Source organism: Podarcis melisellensis (genome assembly GCF_964234715.1).
Source record: "Podarcis melisellensis genome assembly, chromosome: 16".
In the NCBI taxonomy this organism is placed as follows: Eukaryota; Metazoa; Chordata; class Lepidosauria; order Squamata; family Lacertidae; genus Podarcis; species Podarcis melisellensis.
In genome coordinates this window covers 38,142,579-38,160,166 of record NC_138533.1, presented here as the reverse complement: position 1 = coordinate 38,160,166, position 17,588 = coordinate 38,142,579, and the positions used below count along the sequence as shown (strand labels likewise).

Below are 17,588 nucleotides of genomic sequence, written 5' to 3'. Positions count from 1 at the left end.
TTGTCCCAGCTCCTGCCAACCTAGCAGTTTGAAAGCACATCAAAGTGCAAGTAGATCAATAGGTACCGCTCAGGCGGGAAGGTAAACAGCGTTTCCGTGTGCTGTTCTGGTTCGCCAGAAGCGGCTGAGTCATGCTGGCCACATGACCCGGAAGCTGTACGCCGGCTCCCTCAGCCAATAAAGCAAGATGAGCGCCGCAACCCCAGAGTCGGCCATGACTGGACCTAATGGTCAGGGGTCCCTTTACCTTTACCTTTATAAGGAAGCCTCCTGATTAACCAGGTTGGGCAGAAAGCCTGCTGATCCTACCCCAAACAGCCATCTGATAGTTTTATCCTCCATGAATTTGTCCAACCCCCCTGTAAAGCCATCTATACTAGCAGCCATCATTACATCTCATAGTAGACAATTTCATACTTTTATGCACTTGTCTGTCTGTGTCCCAAATTTTCTGTCATTTTGCTTCATTGGATGTCAAGAACCCATCACTGCACCCTTCATTTCTGCCCGTCCCTGAGGGCACTTTCGCACAGTCCTTGACAGGGCTCATTTTGAGTCTTATTTCAATGTCCAAGATCTGTGATCCAAGGCTCTTGAAGATTTCTGAACACCACGAGATCAAGGCAGCAGTTCTATCACATTTCAGAGGAGCGGGAACCTCCAGCAGATCCCCCACTTTGCCAGTACAATGGTACCTCGGGTTACATGCACTTCAGGTTACAGACTCCGCTAACCCAGAAATAATACCTCGGGTTAAGAACTTTGCTTCAGGATGAGAACAGAAATTGCACGGCAGCGGGGTAGCAGCAGGAGGCCCCATTAGCTAAAGTGGTACCTCAGGTTAAGAACAGCTTCAGGTTAAGAACGGACCTCCAGAATGAATTAAGTTCTTAACCTGTATAACATTGTGACACCAGAGGGCGACATGGAGTCCTGTTTTTCTCTACCTGTTTTCCCTGTTTAAATTTACAACGCTTTAAACGGAAACACTTCTTTGATGTGTCCAGATCAGGCATAGGCAAACGTGGCCCTCCAGATGTTTTGGGACTACAATTCCCATCATCCCTGACCACTGGTCCTGTTAGCTAGGGATCGTGGGAGTTGTAGTCCCAAAACATCTGGAGGGACGAGTTTGCCTATGCGTGGTCTAGATCCAGCCCAGGTTAGTGAACAGTCAGCAGTCAGGTTTTCTATAATGTAGGTTATATAAATTTTATGTGATAGTTGGGACCTGCAACAAAATGTTGCAGTTTGGAGTGCTCCTGTCAAAGGTTCCAGCCAGCTAGCCCGACATGTCATCTGTCAGCATACTCTGTTTCATTTCAAAACACACACACACACAGAGAGAGAGTGTCACAGAATACACAGTCCCCTCATTGAGCTGTTTGGGGTCGAGTGGGGGTTACCCCCAATTTATTTATTTTTATTTTTATTTATTTTTAAGTACATCAACAAACCTTGAAAATTTTCCCAAACCTGCTAATTCTTCCCCTTTTCTGCATGGATGACAACATGAGATCTAGAAGTGGAGGATGAGTTTGCTTCTAGTATACTACAAATCAGGAATAGGGAAATACGTATTTGAAGAACAAGGGCTTCATTCACGTATTGGCAACCTTCTGGGGTCACAATGGTGGGTGAAGCCAGAGCCAAAAGCAGGGAGAGCAAGCGACGTGACCTACCTTTGTGCAGCAAGTTACACTCCAGCCGCACACAAGTCAGGGATTTCTGAATGCACACATCACAAGCATCTCTCCATTCAGCACCCAGGCCAGCAAGAGATAGCATCACAGGCCACAGACCCATTCCAGCCAGGCAAAACCACGCAATTGGCAGGCAGAGCTGGGCTGGCGCGGGCTGTGGCTTTAGAAATAAAAGCAGTAAGGTACAAATGGGTTGTGGTTCTTGATCAACCCACACCACGCTCCTGTACCAAGTTCTCCAGCAATGCAACTGGGGCCTTTAAGAAGGGTTTGGATGTGATATCCCGCTTTATCACTACCCAAATGAGTCCCAAAGCGGCTCACATTCTCCTTTCCCTTCCTCCCCCACAACAAACACTCTGTGAGGCGAGTGGGGCTGAGAGACTTCAGAAAAGTGTAACTAGCCCAAGGTCACCCAGCACCTGCATGTGGAGGAGCGGAGACGCGAACCCGGTTCCCCAGATTACGAGACTACTGCTCTTAACCACTACACCACACTGTCTTTAAGTCACCTTCAAGGGGTAGGGAGAGGGGGAAGGGAAACAGGACAAAACCTATTTTAAGTCTGACTTCTTTAGCTCAGGAGCTGACCTAGTTTTGCCTCCTACCAATTAAAAGCAGAGATTCTCAAAAGAGCCTAAGGGGATTAGGTGCCACAGGGGCAGAATTTCAGAAGGATCTGGAAGCCTTCTTAGCATCTTTCAAAAAATCCTGGCCTGTGTCAGGCAAGGCCCACTGAACAAACAAACAAACAAACAAACAAACAAATGAGAAGGTGCATGGCATATTCAGTGCTTATATTGAAAATATTTTTCTTTTTCCAAATAAAATGTTACTAATGAATTGGGGAGGCGTTTTAAGTAAAAGAAGAAGCAGCGTTTAATCAATCAAGCAGATCAAAATGTTGCAGTCTTGCAAAAACAGCATGTAAAGGAGAGAATATTAAGCTAGGCTTCCCCCTCCACATTTGTCTGTGGAGGAAATATTTGCATTGACGCAAACACGGGAACTTTGTGTTGCAGCCTGAAATAGTCTGGCCCAGTTACAGGTAAGCCAGGTGGACCTTTTCTGCTTACAAATTGCAGGTCTCAGCTCTGGGCCTGAAGGGTTTCAACATGCTCACTTCCTAGAAGGAAGAGAAATGTTACGTCTGGGTGCACCCATAGCTGTTCTTGTGCCCAGGCTGCTCAGAAAGTTCAGCCCTGCCTTGAGCAGGAGAAAGCAGCTTTCGTAACAGCCACCCACATTTATACACCAAAGCGTCTTCCGTAAGATGTTCTCTGTAAGCTGCCAAACCAAGTAAATCCAGCCGTGGAAGATGCAGGGAAGGGAAAAGGTTCTTCAATAGTTCAGACACATATCTGTGAGGAGGGAATTCCACAATTTAGGGGATTCTACAGAGAATACAATCTTCGGCCTCCCCACCCCCCAAAAAAAATTCCAAGGGCTGTGAAACTCCCAAAGCTTCCCCTCTGCTGATCTTAACACCTGTGAGTTCTGCAGGGAAAGAGGAGATCTTTCAGCTATGTGGGACCTAAGTTATTTAGAGCTTAAAACACTAATGTGAGTACTATAAATTGGACCCAGAAATGAACTGGCAGTCAATGCAGCTCTTAGAACAGGGCCTATATGAGGTTATGTTCAGTTTATTTTCATACTATTTTCATATTATTTCATAATAATAATAATAAATTTATTATTATTATTATACAATCCAGTTTGAGGGAGTACATGGTTCTGGGACAGTTAGCTTCTGGGACAGTATTTAAGTGTGCTCTGTATCATTCTGTTCAAAAAGACATAGTGATTTTTTACTACTACTACCACTACTACTACTACTACTATTACTATTATTATTATTATTATTATTATTATTAAAATTTATTGGTCTTTTTTTACCGGTAATTCAAAGCAACTTTCAATATATGTACATGCAAACACATACATTGAAACCAGCATAAAATAAAAAATAAAGACCCTAAAGGAAAATCCTATTTTTAAAAGGCAGGATTAAAACATTCCACCCACTCAAGGCCAAAGATAATTAAGAGGCAAAGCCCTAGTTAAAAATGATTTTTATATCATGATGGTGCCAGAACATCCCACAAACAGGGAGTCACCACTGAAAAGGTCCATTCTCCCTTTGCCACCCTCCAGATCTTCCGGCTCTCTTTGACGGGGGGGGGGGGGGTGGAGGGAGGGAGGGGGAGAAGGCGGGATCTGCATTGCGACGGCCTGCGCAGCTCTCTTTGACAGATTTCAATTTCAATTGAGTGGGGGGTGACAAAAAAAATTCCGCACCGGGTACGACCTGACCTTGCTACGCCACTGTCTACTACTTTTCTTACTTTGCTGGATAACTGCATTTATCTCTTGCTTCCTTTTACCTGCCCTGAATTCTCCCAACCTCAAGCTTCCCTGGACGCCCTCGAGTTTTAGCATTATGAAAGGGAGAAACACTTTTCTCTGACAGCTTTCAACACACCACACACAACTTTAAGGTAAAGGTAAAGGGACCCCTGACCATTAGGTCCAGTCGTGGCCGACTCTGGGGTTGTGGCGGCCATCTTGCTTTATTGGCCGAGGGAGCCGGTGTACAGCTTCCGGGTCATGTGGCCAGCATGACTAAGCCACTTCTGGCGAACCAGAGAAGCTCACGGAAACGCCGTTTACCTTCCCACTGGAGTGGTACCTATTTATCTACTTGCACTTTGACGTGCTTTCGAACTGCTAGGTTGGCAGGAGCAGGGACCGAGCAACGGGAGCTCACCCCATCGCAGGGATTCGAACCGCCAACCTTCTGATCGGCAAGCCCTAGGTTCTGTGGTTTAACCCACAGCGGCACCCACGTCCCCACACACAACTTTATACGCATCTATATTGTCTCCTCTTGGCTTTTCTCTAAACTAAAAAGCCTCAAATGATTCAGCCTTTCCTCAAAAGGGAGCTGCTCTAACCTCTTTATCATTTTGGTGGCCCTTTTCTGGACCTTTTCCAGCTCTGCAGTATCTTTTTTGAGGCGAGGTGACCAGAACTGTACACGGTACCCCCAAGCGCAGTCAGTCACTCGGCAGATTTGAACGATCGCGTTGTGTTAGCAGTGCGCAAGCATGGCGCACCTCATTGTCCTCCAGCTACTGGCATTTAGGGGTACCCTGTTCCGGTACAATGAGGTTCCATTTAGTCAGGAGAAGACATTTGAGGGCAACGCGTCAGGAATTCTCTTGTGCAAGGCTCACGCAAATGAGGGCACCTGTTTTCTCCCCAGGGCCTGGTTGCTGTTCTGGGATGCAGAAGGAAGTACAGGGTCAAGAAGCCGTAAAAGCGGTACAGGAAAAGCCAAACCGCAAAGAGCTCTTGGAATAACAAGATCCAGACACGCTTCTCTTCCAAAAGCTCTTAATAGCTTTACAGCAAACTGGCTTCAACCCCACCCAGTTAACCTGTATTAGGCAAGTGGGACTCCCAGCTGGGATGGAAGATGAATTCAATTCTTTCCTGTTTAAAAGTGAACCTACCGAATTTGCACTTTCTGAAACAGCACATGAATAGAAATGCAGTCCTCCTTTCAAATTCAGACTTTTCCAAACCTTCCAGTGCTGATCTCCAGCCAAGTTCCATGAACAAAAGTGCATTTAAGAGGGTGAAGTGTGCATAAAAACTCACATATTGGTGGGGGACATACAACATACAAAAATACACCACTGAATTAGGGGGGAAGCAATTTATAAAAATGTGTTGTATTGTGCACAAAACATATGAATTGGGAGAAATGTACAGTAAAATGCTGATAGATTTAATGGGATATATTCTGAAACTGCTGTGGAAATGGAAAAAATTAGAAAGTGCGAGAAACCAACATGAGCAGATCTGCCCCTCCCTACTCCCAGCACGCTCTTGAAGCACAGCTTCAGATAAAGGACTTTAGTCTTGATCCCAGACCCCGTCCTCTTGAAATGCCCCAGGTCTTAAGCATTGTAATTCAGGGTGTGTGAAGAGAGCAACAATATCATTGTGTTTTGCTATTATTATCGCTCACATAATTAATACGTGCAACAATAGGTCTCATGGAGACGCAGGTAACTTTTCATGGTTTTAATTTTGATAATTGAAGCACCTTGTTGCTATGGCAGCAGTTGCTATAAAAAATTAACATCTCCGCACATGCAGCAATGACTCAGTTCCACGTCCCCATCTCCCCCCCCTCCCACCCCACAGGCATCCAACAAGAAGCTGTTGCTTTGTGCAACTCACAAGCCCAAATAGATGCCCGGGGGGGAGACGAAGAAAGGGGGGGACCTCCACTTTAGTCAACATCTGCCAGGGTCACTGTTCTGCACCCATACCAATAACACTGTTTCCATAGAAACTCAAACGGAGAAGCATCAGGCATAAAAATAGCCCCAGTGAGCCGAAAATAACCATCATGTGTCATAAGCAAGAGATACGCTTCTAGCTGCGAGAGATATTTTTACTATCCCTTGTATCGCAAAGGCCGGACCAGAATTTTCCCCCAATCAAAGCAATGTAGCAGTTATGAACTTCTGCCAGTCGCCCTTTGCTGCCGTCACTCTACTCTCTATGCAAAGGCTGCCCTTACGAGAACAATGACGTCAGGCTGGAAACCCAGCTGCTTCGTTTATTGGGACCAACTAATAGGGTGGCAAGCTTTGGAGCTCAACTGAACTCTTCTTCCAGGAAACACAAATCTCATGAGTCCTGCTTGCTTAATTTTTAAACTATCAGCTTTATAACCAGCAGCTTCATTTAGGGAAGGGGTGCTCAGCCCACCCCTTCCTATTTTTCAGACCACAAGTGATTTGTCTTCTGCAGCACCTATATAGCTCTTCCTACTCCCAGGGAAATCGTAGTTCTATGGCAGTAACAAGGGACCTTCCATCAATAACTCTGGGCATCTTCCCAAATGGAAGATCAAAAATCTATTTAGACAGCGCAGTTCTTTCCTTTGAAGCAAGGAAACAGCTGAGTTATCTGAGATGACCAGATTATCCATTTTGTGTTGATTCCTCCCCCCCCATAAAAAAACCTAGCTGAAAAAATAAATATACCTGATTCTAAAGTCAACAGCAGTCGGTGCAGCAAGCACTATGACCCACCACCCTTTAAAGCCAAGGGCTATGGGTAGTCACTGGTCCAAAATCTGCTTTAAATCCCGTCTTCCCTTGTTTTGCCACTTAACAAACCAGTAAGTGATTTGTCCAAGTCCACATGCAGGAAGTCAGTGGCAGAGAAAGGAAACTAATCTAAGTCTTCTGAAGTAGTGATCTAATGCTTTGTTTTCAGAGGGTTAGCTAAATTAATTCGCCAGAGCAAAGAACAAATAAAGAATATAATGGCGCTTTAGGATATTTACAAAAGTTTCTACCACAAAAATTCAACTAGTGTTTCAGGTGCCACCAAGCTCTTCACTGTTTCCACGAACATCCTGATGCACCCCTTTCCTTTGTTTTTTATTAAAACGTTTATTCAAAAATTACAATACAGCTTTGTCCACTGCCATAATATCACAAAATGATCACTTCAATCCTCAATCCTTTGTTTAAAAATTCCTGATGTTTGGCTGTGAGACCCAAACAGGGGAAAGAGACAAGCACTGACAACAGTTAACACAAGGGCTTTTCATTAGCCAGAACTTCCCAGAACTCAGTTCCGGCACATCTCAGGTGGGCCCTTGCCATTACAAGAGAACAAGAGAGGCGTTCATGGTGAGTTCTGGCACCTCTTTTTCTAGAAAAATAGCACTGGTTAAAGCCCCCTCTCCTTTGCATCCCTCCTCAAAGCTCCCCCTTTTTATTAAGCTTTTGACTTAACCCAGTGGTACTTAAACCATGTGGTGCATCTGGAGAGGGGAACATACTTCCAGGGAGAATTCATTCTGGAAACAGATATCTTTCTTCTCTGCCACCCAAAAACTTGGCTAGACCCTGGAAGGAAACCCTCACTGACCCTCCAGAAGGGTTTCTTGCTGCACCATCACTGCCCCCATCATCCCAATGTTTAGTTTGGTGTTTTTATGCATTTATGGTGTTTTTCATTTGCAAGTTGCCCTGTGACCATGTCATAAAGGGGAAAGAGAGCTCAGGAAGAACAGCTGTTTTGATTTGCTTTGCATTCTCCCCGTTTCCCTCTACATCACTCTTCAGAGCAGAATCAGACGTCCTGCTCTCCTAATCCTGATGTAGGATTTACTATCAAAATCCACAGATCTTTGTGTGCAGCAACAGACAGTATGCACAGGAGACAGCTGCCTGTGCAAGAACCTCTGCCTGTTCATCGAGGGAACCAATAGTTGCTGCCTAGAAGGTAGTGCAAGTGAAAATTCAGAAGTGGGGAGGAGGGAGATGAATTTCAAAAAAGAAGAACCCAAGTCTTTAACCCCACAATACCCACCCCCAGCTAAACCCTGATATTCAACACTTTCTTAGCCTTGTCTCCCTTACTGCTAAAATTCAGACTGTAGGTTCCTTGGGGCAGTATCCTGCATTCTTTCATTATATTTGTACCTGGATGGCATAAACAACAACCACAATACATTTTAGATCATATTCACCTTTGGCAGACAAGAAAGAAATCTGGTTTACTCACCTTAACCCCCAACAGTCTTTCTTGTTTTAACTCTGATTAACTTCCCTGGAAGATCCAAGGCTAAATCTCCAACCAAGTTGCCATCCAACTGACTACTGAAAGCCCTTTGCCGGTTTCTGAAGCAAGGTTTTTTTAAAAACCCATATCCAAGTAACACAAGACAGCATTCTGAACTGCATCCCTGTCGCTCATGCAGTCCTAGGAAGGGTCATTTCCTGCTGGCTGACTGAACAGCACCAGCCAAAATACTGCCGGGCAGAAGGAGAGACAACCAAAAAATCATTAACACACGCCCAGGCTTGCAGCCCTCAGCCCATTTGCAACCCGACAGACTTCCAGTAATAAACCTCCTTCAATCTGCTGAGGAAGAGTGATGACCCTCCCCAAACCCCGTAGTGAAGAAACAGTCCTGTCTTCCTGTCATTAGTTATTAAGGTAGATATTCTTTCCACAATTCTAATCCACAGAAAGATAAGCAGGGAAACACCAGTGGGAGACATTATTAACTCACCTCTGGGCTGGCTCATGTTCTAAAAGTGAATAAGGAGTTTTAGAAAAATGCGCTTATCCCCTTTGCACGACTGCTGCAAGAATGCATTTAATATATTACCCACCAAAAAAACCAGCTAAAAGGAAACAGTTTTTCTAAGAACCTCATATTTTCCTTGATTTTTTGACACTTTCAACAGCAGAAGTGAAACAGAATCCCTCCAAAAAAAGAGAGCAACGGATCATTGCCGTGCATGCAGTGTGCATATTTTTCTCTGTGCATGTGTGTGTCTGAGAAAAACACACAGAGCAAACTCTGAAAAGGAAGGAAACTAATTACAATGCATGCATTTGTCCTACTGGGGAAGTGATACAATGAGAACCACAGAAGCAGAAGCCCCAGAGCTGACCTTTAAAAACCCATATGGCCAGACATGCTATTCAATGTTAAATAAGTACTGGGGGTGGGGGAAGATTTCATTTAATCAAACCTGCTTCTTTCCACAAAACTTGATAATGACAAATACATTTTAAACAATGGGTTCCAGGAATTGGTCGTTCGCTGCCCCCCAAACCTCCTTCAAAACATCACAGAAGTTTAACCTTTGTTGACATATATTCTGTTTAACCCACCCTCACACAAGCTGACCCCAGACTGATGTTTAATGTATTTAAATATAAAAACAAATCTTGCTCAGCCACCTGCTTCTTATTCCACAGATTCTCCTACCATAAAAAGATTGGTTTTTCTGCAGTGCTTCTCCTCCCTCTCCTTTTTATTGTTAGTTTCACTAAAAAAGCATTGGGGTTGGTGAGACGCCTCTTAACAGGAGAGGGGACAGCTGATAACACTAAACACTCAACGTGCTGTAGGTCTAAGGGGGGGACAGGACATGTGGTGAAAAAAATCACAGAAAAGCTGTTCAGACAGTAAATCTAGCTAGGAAGGTCTATCATTCTCTCCTCCTTTTTTAAAGAATCGTGATTCTGAGAGAATTCTCAGTTGAAGGTGGGGGGACATGAGCAAAGGAATTACTGTCGCGGCCATTAAGAGAAGCCTGACATCAGCCCCGCATAATTGTTCCCCTGTACTATGAACCATAACATTTAATGCAATTTTCTTTTTGACATTAAATTGAAATCACTGTCAAATGCACTTCTTTACAGTATTTCACTTATGACTTATCAGAAAAGTCTGTTTTCAAAGCCAGATGTGAGAGGAAAGTGCATGGGGCGGGAGGGGGGAGGTTGCAAATCCTGCTTTGCTTTTGAAAGCAAACTGGAAAACATGCTCTTTCCAAAATGAAAGCACTCTACCATCAAAATAGGGGGGGGGGAATGGGAGAGGGGGGAGGTCTGTAGCTCAGCTGTAGGACATGTGACCTGAATGCATGCAAAAGGTCCCGGGTTCAATCCCCCGCTGGCGTCTCCAGGTAGGGCTGGGAGAGGCTCCTTGTCTGAAACCCGGGAGAGTCACTGCCAGTCTGTGTAGACAATATGGAGCAAGACGCAATTGGTACAAAACAGCTTTCTATATTTCTGGGGGTGGGATGGGGGACTGTATTAAGACTGCAATCTAGCAGAGACATTTAAAAAGAGGAGAAAAATTGTGACAATAGATGAAAAAGCAAACATTTCTTTATCAGTACTTAAAAATACAAAAAAGAGAGTAAAAAACACGTTACAAACGTCTGTTAACAAACCTCGACTCTCAAGCTGCAGCAAGAAGCTCTCCATCTGCTCTCCTGGCTATATTTACTTTTCCCAAGCAACAAGTCATTTAAGGATCTACAAGAAGACAGCTGGGGTTTTTTTAAACCCACATTACAAAAGGATCCTCCTCCAGTTCTCTTACTGAACTGCCAGGTAACTCTGCGAACGATCCAGCATCTCCCCAGTGGAAGATTCTCTCTAAAGCAGCCCTCACAGCAAATGGGTACCACACCATCCTAGTGCCTCCCTCGTTCCTCCCCTGTGGACCACGTTATCATCGCATGAGCAGTGAGAAGTTCAAGGGGCAGCAGTATTGGGTTGGCATTTTGAAGCGCTCAGTATACTTACAAAGCAAAAAGAGCAGAGCAGAACTGGAGGCCACAAGCAATCACACTCCTAGCAGTTGGCTGATGCACTTCTCCAAGCTCAAAGAGGGCCTCAGATTTAGGCACCGGTTAACTTTTCGGCATTTGATCAGTTTTACCACTTGCTTCCGTGCACATTGGACCAAAGTATGACACTCTCTCAGCTAGAAAAGCATTTGTTAAACAAAGAAATATACCAGATGCTCCCATAACTTTTACTCCCCACTTAAAAATACAATTTCTTTCACACTAATACCTTAGGATCAGTTCCCACCCCTTAGCTGGATGGAAGCTGAATTGTCTTTCCCGCAGCCTTTTCCACTGAGAAACCACCAGCCAATAGCTCAGTCAGTAGAGCATGAGGCTCTTAATCTCAGGGTCATGTGTCTGAGCAGCACGTTGGACAAAAGATTCCTGCATTGCAGAGGACTGGACTAGATGATCCTTGTGGTCCCTTCCAACTTTGCGATTCTATTATTCTATCTCCCTAACAAAACAAAGGCATGGGCAGGAATGGCTGGCCATGGGCATCTCCAGATGATCAATATCATTAGGCAACAAGCAAAAACTTCACCCAGGCCTTTGGCTAATTAAACAATCTATGGCCTTTTAAATTATGGTAGGGTATTGTTTTTGTTTGTTACTATGGTATGCATTTTGTGTTTATATACCGTAAACCTCCCTGTGGTCCTTGGGTGAAGGGCAGTATTGAAATTTAGATAATAACAAGCAAACAACAACAATCTGTTTATTGGATATTTATCCTGATTTGTTTGCACAAATGTTATGCAGAGAATAAGACAGACTTCATATGGTCTTCACTGAGAATGCATTTGATTTGTTTGCAGGGGGTGTTATATAACAATGAGTACTCATCCTGATTTGCCTCTGGGGTGTTTATGTGCCTTCCCATTAATACATTGTTCATCCTACACTTTTCAGTGTTTCCCCATCACTTGCTCAACCACAAGAAGTCAGGCTGTTTTTATTTTTTAAAAAAACATTGTTGTGCCAGGGCAACAGAGCACTTCAATCCACTTTAATTGCACAAACCTACTTTCCCAGTGTGCACTTGAATCACTCCTGAAAAAGGCTAACAGTCTGGAGGCAACCTGTTAACTTGTGGGTGAACATATCAGACGACACAGCAATTCTTCAAACAGCTCTTGTTTATTTAGAGGCTAGAACAGAACTGAACTGAAGGGCTCAGTTAGCCTGCTTATATAGAGCTCCAGTACAACGCTACTGTAGCAACTTTCTAAAACTATCCAATCACTGAACGTCACTTTCGATCCTTCATTTGCATAAAAACTATCTATCCAATCACTGAACATCACTTTCGATCCTTCATTTGCATAAAAACTATCCAATCACTGAACATCACTTTCGATCCTTCATTTGCATAACTATCTACAGTATCCCCCTGCTGGCCCAGGGTGAGAACTTCAGTACATAACACAACCCATGAATGATTTTGTTATGTGTCTACAAGTGTGCTTCCACATGGAAGGTTGATTTTCCAAACGGGTTATTGAGATATTTGCAAGAAGGTCACTGGCAACAGAAGTTTTTTCTTTTACTTATCTGAGTTTCCCTGGATAGGGTAAATCTGCATTAAGGGGGAAGCAGAATATGGGTGACCAAAAAAATACCCCCCCAAAACACCCTTTCATGCCTGAGGCATTTGTCCCACTATAAACACCTGTCTGGAAATACCCTGTTTTTGTATGAATGAGTTCAAGTTAACTCAGCAGGAGGTCTACATGAAAACCATGTTTTAGCCACTAGTCCACAGCCTGCCACCCAGTTGCTTTTGTCCTACTCAACCTCTGTTGACAAAAGGGGAATGTCAATGCCTTACTGCACTGGCCCTGCCTTAAGTATGGAAACATCACCACAAAAGAGGGTTTGCACACTAACAAAATGTGATAGAAGCATGCAACAACTTCAGACACTTTGGCCTCAAATGACAGTCCACTGGAGTATGGAAATGATAAACAAATAGTTAAATGTGCAACCAATTATTGGAAAAATCAGAGAAAAACTTTAAAAAACAACAACAATAATTCTCCTCCCATTTATGGAACCTGTTGACCCACCCCTCTGAAAACAACATAGAAATGATTTGATTCCTCTCTTCAAAAGTGAAAAAGAAATCAATACTAAAAACTAAGACTAAAACCTATCCTTTGAGGAAAGGTTAAAGCATCTGAGACTTTTTTTTAGTTTAGAAAAAAGGTGTGCAAGAAGTGACTTGACAGAAGTTTGTAAGATGATGCATGCTGGGTAGGGAGTGGATAGAACTTGTGGACCTCCAGTGACACTGAATGTTGAAGATTCAGGACAGACTAGAGAAAAGACATTGTTTATTAAATTTATATACCGCCCTATACCTGTAGCTCTCAACATAAAATCACAATATAAAAAACACAAAATACATAATAAAAACGAAGACAACCCCATAATCCCCCCATTCAGGGTATAGTAAAAGTATGAACTCGTTCCCACAGGAGGCAGCGATGGCCACCAACTTGGACGACTTTAAAGGGGATTAGACAAACCTATGGAGGAGGAGAGGGCTATCAGTGGCTACTAGCCAGGATGGCTATGTTCTACTTTCACTGTCAGAGGCAGCAATGCTTCTGAATGCCAGTTGCAAAGAAGCCACAGGAGGGAAGAGAACTCTTGTTCTTGGATCCTGCTTGAAGGTTTCCTTTTGGGCTTCTGGATAGCCACTATGAGAACAGGATCCTGGGCAAGATAGGCCTTTGGCCTTATCCAGCAGGCTCTTCTTATATTCTTGTTAGGAAAGGTCTTGCTGCTGATGCACTGGTGCAAAAGCCAGTGGCGTAGCGTGGGTTGTCAGCACCCGGGGCAAGGCAAGTAATTTGTGCCCCCTAACCCTAAGCCCCAGATGTTGCGCCCGGTGCGGCCGGCCCCCCCTGCACCCCCCACGCTACGCCACTGGCAAAAGCCTCTTCCCGGTTTATGTCAACTGGAACAGGGCTGCTGCTCAGCAGCTATTTCTGATACCTCAAATCACTATGAGTTTGTCTTGAATTGCATTGATGCATTTGCTTTTTGCTTTATTTATATGCTAGCACATGTTCAAAAATATTAGGTGGCTGTAATGTTTGTTAATTTTAAATGCTGCCGTTATCAACTGCTCTGAGCGCAACATTTTGTTGTTTTGGAAAAGCGGAATATAAATAGTAAATCATCAACAACAACAATTAAAAGTGGGTTCTAATTGTGCAACAACAACAATTAAAAAGTGGGTTCTAATTGTGCTCTGAAGCAGCTAAGCTACCCTCATGCAGACAAGGGAGCTGACATTTGGTGCACTTGTTGTTTTATACACATGCTTCAAAATGTAGAGACAGAACCCTGAGATGGTAAGATGGATGGTAAAACTTCAGGCTGCTGGTGAGTGACCCCATTTTTGTATATTCCTCAGGTAAAGCAAGAAGCAAAATCAAAGTCACCCTGGAAAATACAGAACTAGTCTATCAAGGAGAAAAGTCCTAAATCAGCCAGCTCCCTGCTCTGCTAGCTTTTTTTAACACCCCAGAGTTTTTTCCACAAGGGAGTTTTGCAAAATGCAATCCTTCCACCTGCAGTCTAAAATACTACAATTTCTACCACCTCATTCCCACCTCATTTTGCTACAACTGAAGAAAAGGCCAAATTTTCTATGTGGGGTTTTAAAAAATCCTAAAGGAAGGAATTGGGTGAGCACCAAACGACACTTGAGTGCTTGGAGCATTAAAGCACTCCAAGCGAGTTTTCCCAAGAGCTGGACTTAATGGTCAAAGGGCTTTATGCCAGCTCTCCTGTCTCCACCTCTCAAGCTTTTGTTCTAATAAACCTGATTGTGGTGGAAGGAGAATAGATAAGAACAAACTGCCGTATGCTGAGTCAAACCACTGGTCCACCTTGCTCAATGTTACCTTTTTCATACAAAGCTATATAGTTAGCATAGGCATAAGCAGCACAGTCCATTAGGGTGTGAAACCCAGGGAATCTTGCAAAAACACTCAGGGTGTACGGCTTGTGGGGTGCTCAGGTGCGTCAAATCAAGCACATCCTTAAGTCTGCTTGGAGGGGTGAGCCCTGTTGCTCGAGGTGATGAGCAATGCAGGGCTGCCACATGCAAGCGCACCATAAATGCAGCCCCTCTCTGCACAAAAAGTGGTGGGCAGTTCTCACAAGCCAGCTAACGTGCGCTCCCACTCTTGCAAGAAAAGGTTTCCCATGCCTCTTCTACCTGTATGCACCACGATGCTCATGGCCTGGACAAACAAGGCAGTCTATCCCATTTTGCCACTTGAGGCAAACTGGGAAGGTGCCACCCCTGCCCACTGATGGGCCAGCCTTGTGGATAGAGGTGGGCATGGCTGGGGGTGCAGGGTGCAGCTCACTGGAAGGTGTAGAGAAGCAGCCTGTTAACCACGATGCACTGCTACAACTGAGCATGGGCAGGGACCTGCAAAGCCACTTTTTATTATTTAGATATGAGGGTGGGCCCGGGCCCAGCCAACCCCCCCCCCATGCACACACCTGTGATGGGAAGGGGCAATAATCCCCACCTTAACAAAAAACCAAAAACACTTAAGGACACAGTATTTCACACACTGTGAAAGGGTTTAAAAAGGGTTTAAAAAGGCAAAGGTAAAAGGAAAGGGTTAGTTAAAAATTCTATCTGAAACTAAACAAAAAATAGTAACACCATGACTATAGGGCCATGCTTTCAAATTCATGTCTTAGAAGATTACTATCTTAGAAGATGAACAGACCAAAAAGGCAACTGGGTATTTTGAGCTCTACTTGTGAAACTGGGAGGAGTAAGGTAAGTCAATGAGGAGCGCCAAGTGATTTCAGGCAAGTCAGGCTTAATCAGGAAAAGGAGATGGGGAGGGAAGAGGGAGCATTTTCCTCTTCATAGAATTGTAGAGTTGGAAGGGACCACAAGGGTCATCTAGTCCAACCCCCTGCAAGGCAGGAAACTTTTACCCAAAGTGGGGCTCAAACTTACAATACTGAGATTAAGAGTCTCATGCTCTACCAACTGAGCTATCCCTTCAATCACTTTTGTGTCATGTATTTTAGACCAAAACCCTGAGAGAGAAACTGCTCTTTTTCTTTATTGGTCAGTAAGCTGCTCCGGGAGCCTTTTCGCTGAAGAGCAAGATAAAAACAAATAGTAAATTTTGAGAATATAGTAGTGAAAGTAACATATAAATATACAGATTATAGCTGAGCAAATAGCTTACAAAAATGCATACATTAGACAAAATACATACTAAAATGCTGATGAATTTTCACGAGGACTTCTTTTTTTAAAAAAAAGTCACAAACTGATGTGGAAAATCTACTGTGCTGAACTTAAGGCTGGCAAAGTGAGGAAGAGAAAGAAACCAAAACTGACGGATTCCCCCATCTCTCACTGCAAATACTTTGAACTACTTTTCAAAGGCCTGCTTTGAACTGTTGCTAAGAAAGGAAAACTTGCCCCCCCCCCCAATCATCTTTAACCCTAAAAACAAACACACACTCTTTGTGGCTCTTAAATCAACAGATGGCAAACTGCTACTGAGTAGAGGCAAGTGTTAAAGCGGTGGCAGTGCTGGGGGACGGGTGCTGATGAAGTTGGTTCGGTGCAAAAAGAGAGGTTCTGCAAGCTTGTTTTCCTGTTCTCATCTGTCAAACATCAGAGGGCCTTTGGATCTTCCCTGGTTTCGACTGAAGCAAACAGTCTTGTGTTCCAACCACACTCTTTGAGCAACCCAGATTACAAATGACGACTCATATTACTCAATGCAATCAACATCAAAGCTTCTCCCCTGGTTCCACAGATCTCAGCGGCAAGCACCACTCCCATAAGCCTACCTGCTTTCAATACATCCCAAACACGCTCCCTTGTGTCATACACTGGCATCTGAAAAATTACGGCAGACCCAAGTGAGTGGCAACCCTGATTGATGGCTGACTACTGTGATTCCGCACAACTACTCATTCCCCATCTGCAAGTCACAAACCCCAATTCCACAGCACCGCCAAAGAGAATTACTACTACAAACTTCTCCAAGGCAGACACATTGTGGAAAGGCACTTACAGGGCCAATTAGGTTCAAGGTTAACCTAAGAGGCAAGACCTCTTCATCTATATCATGGGAAGCCAACACAATGCCCTTCAGATACTGGGGAACACAACTTCCAGCAACCCCAGCAAGGCCAATGGCACAGGGCTGATGGGAGGTGTAGTCCACAACGACTGGAGGGCAATATGGTGACAACCCCTTTGAGAGAGTAAGGCCTGGAGACACATAATAATAAAAACTAACAACAACAACAACCAGAACAGTAGTGTGAGATGCACTAGGTTGCTATACACACGTTCGCAAGCGATAAGCCATGGGGCAATAAGCCATCCAGAGGTTAGGTTAGGTTCATTGAATGTATGTATTGCATCCCATTATGAAATTCCTCCAGCTATTTACAACCAAGTAAGAAATATAATAAAATCACATCAACATATTAAAAATGGTTTTAACAATGCAATCCAGGAAAATATGTATTTGCTTGGCATCAAAATGAGGACAAGGTAGGTGCCTGGTGGGCCTAACATGGGAGAGAAAAGGCCCATTCTCCCATGGCTGCCCCCAAACCACCTGTGGAAGGCTTTTTAAAAATGTTTTAAAAATGTTTTAAT

At 43.9% G+C, this 17,588-nt stretch overlaps 1 protein-coding gene across 8 annotated transcripts in view; it reads right to left on the bottom strand.

Moving 5' to 3' along the window:
* PITPNM2 (phosphatidylinositol transfer protein membrane associated 2) overlaps positions 1-17,588 on the bottom strand; it is a 176,416-nt gene that overhangs the window by 126,960 nt on the left and 31,868 nt on the right. The gene's annotated exons all lie outside the window — the stretch shown is intronic.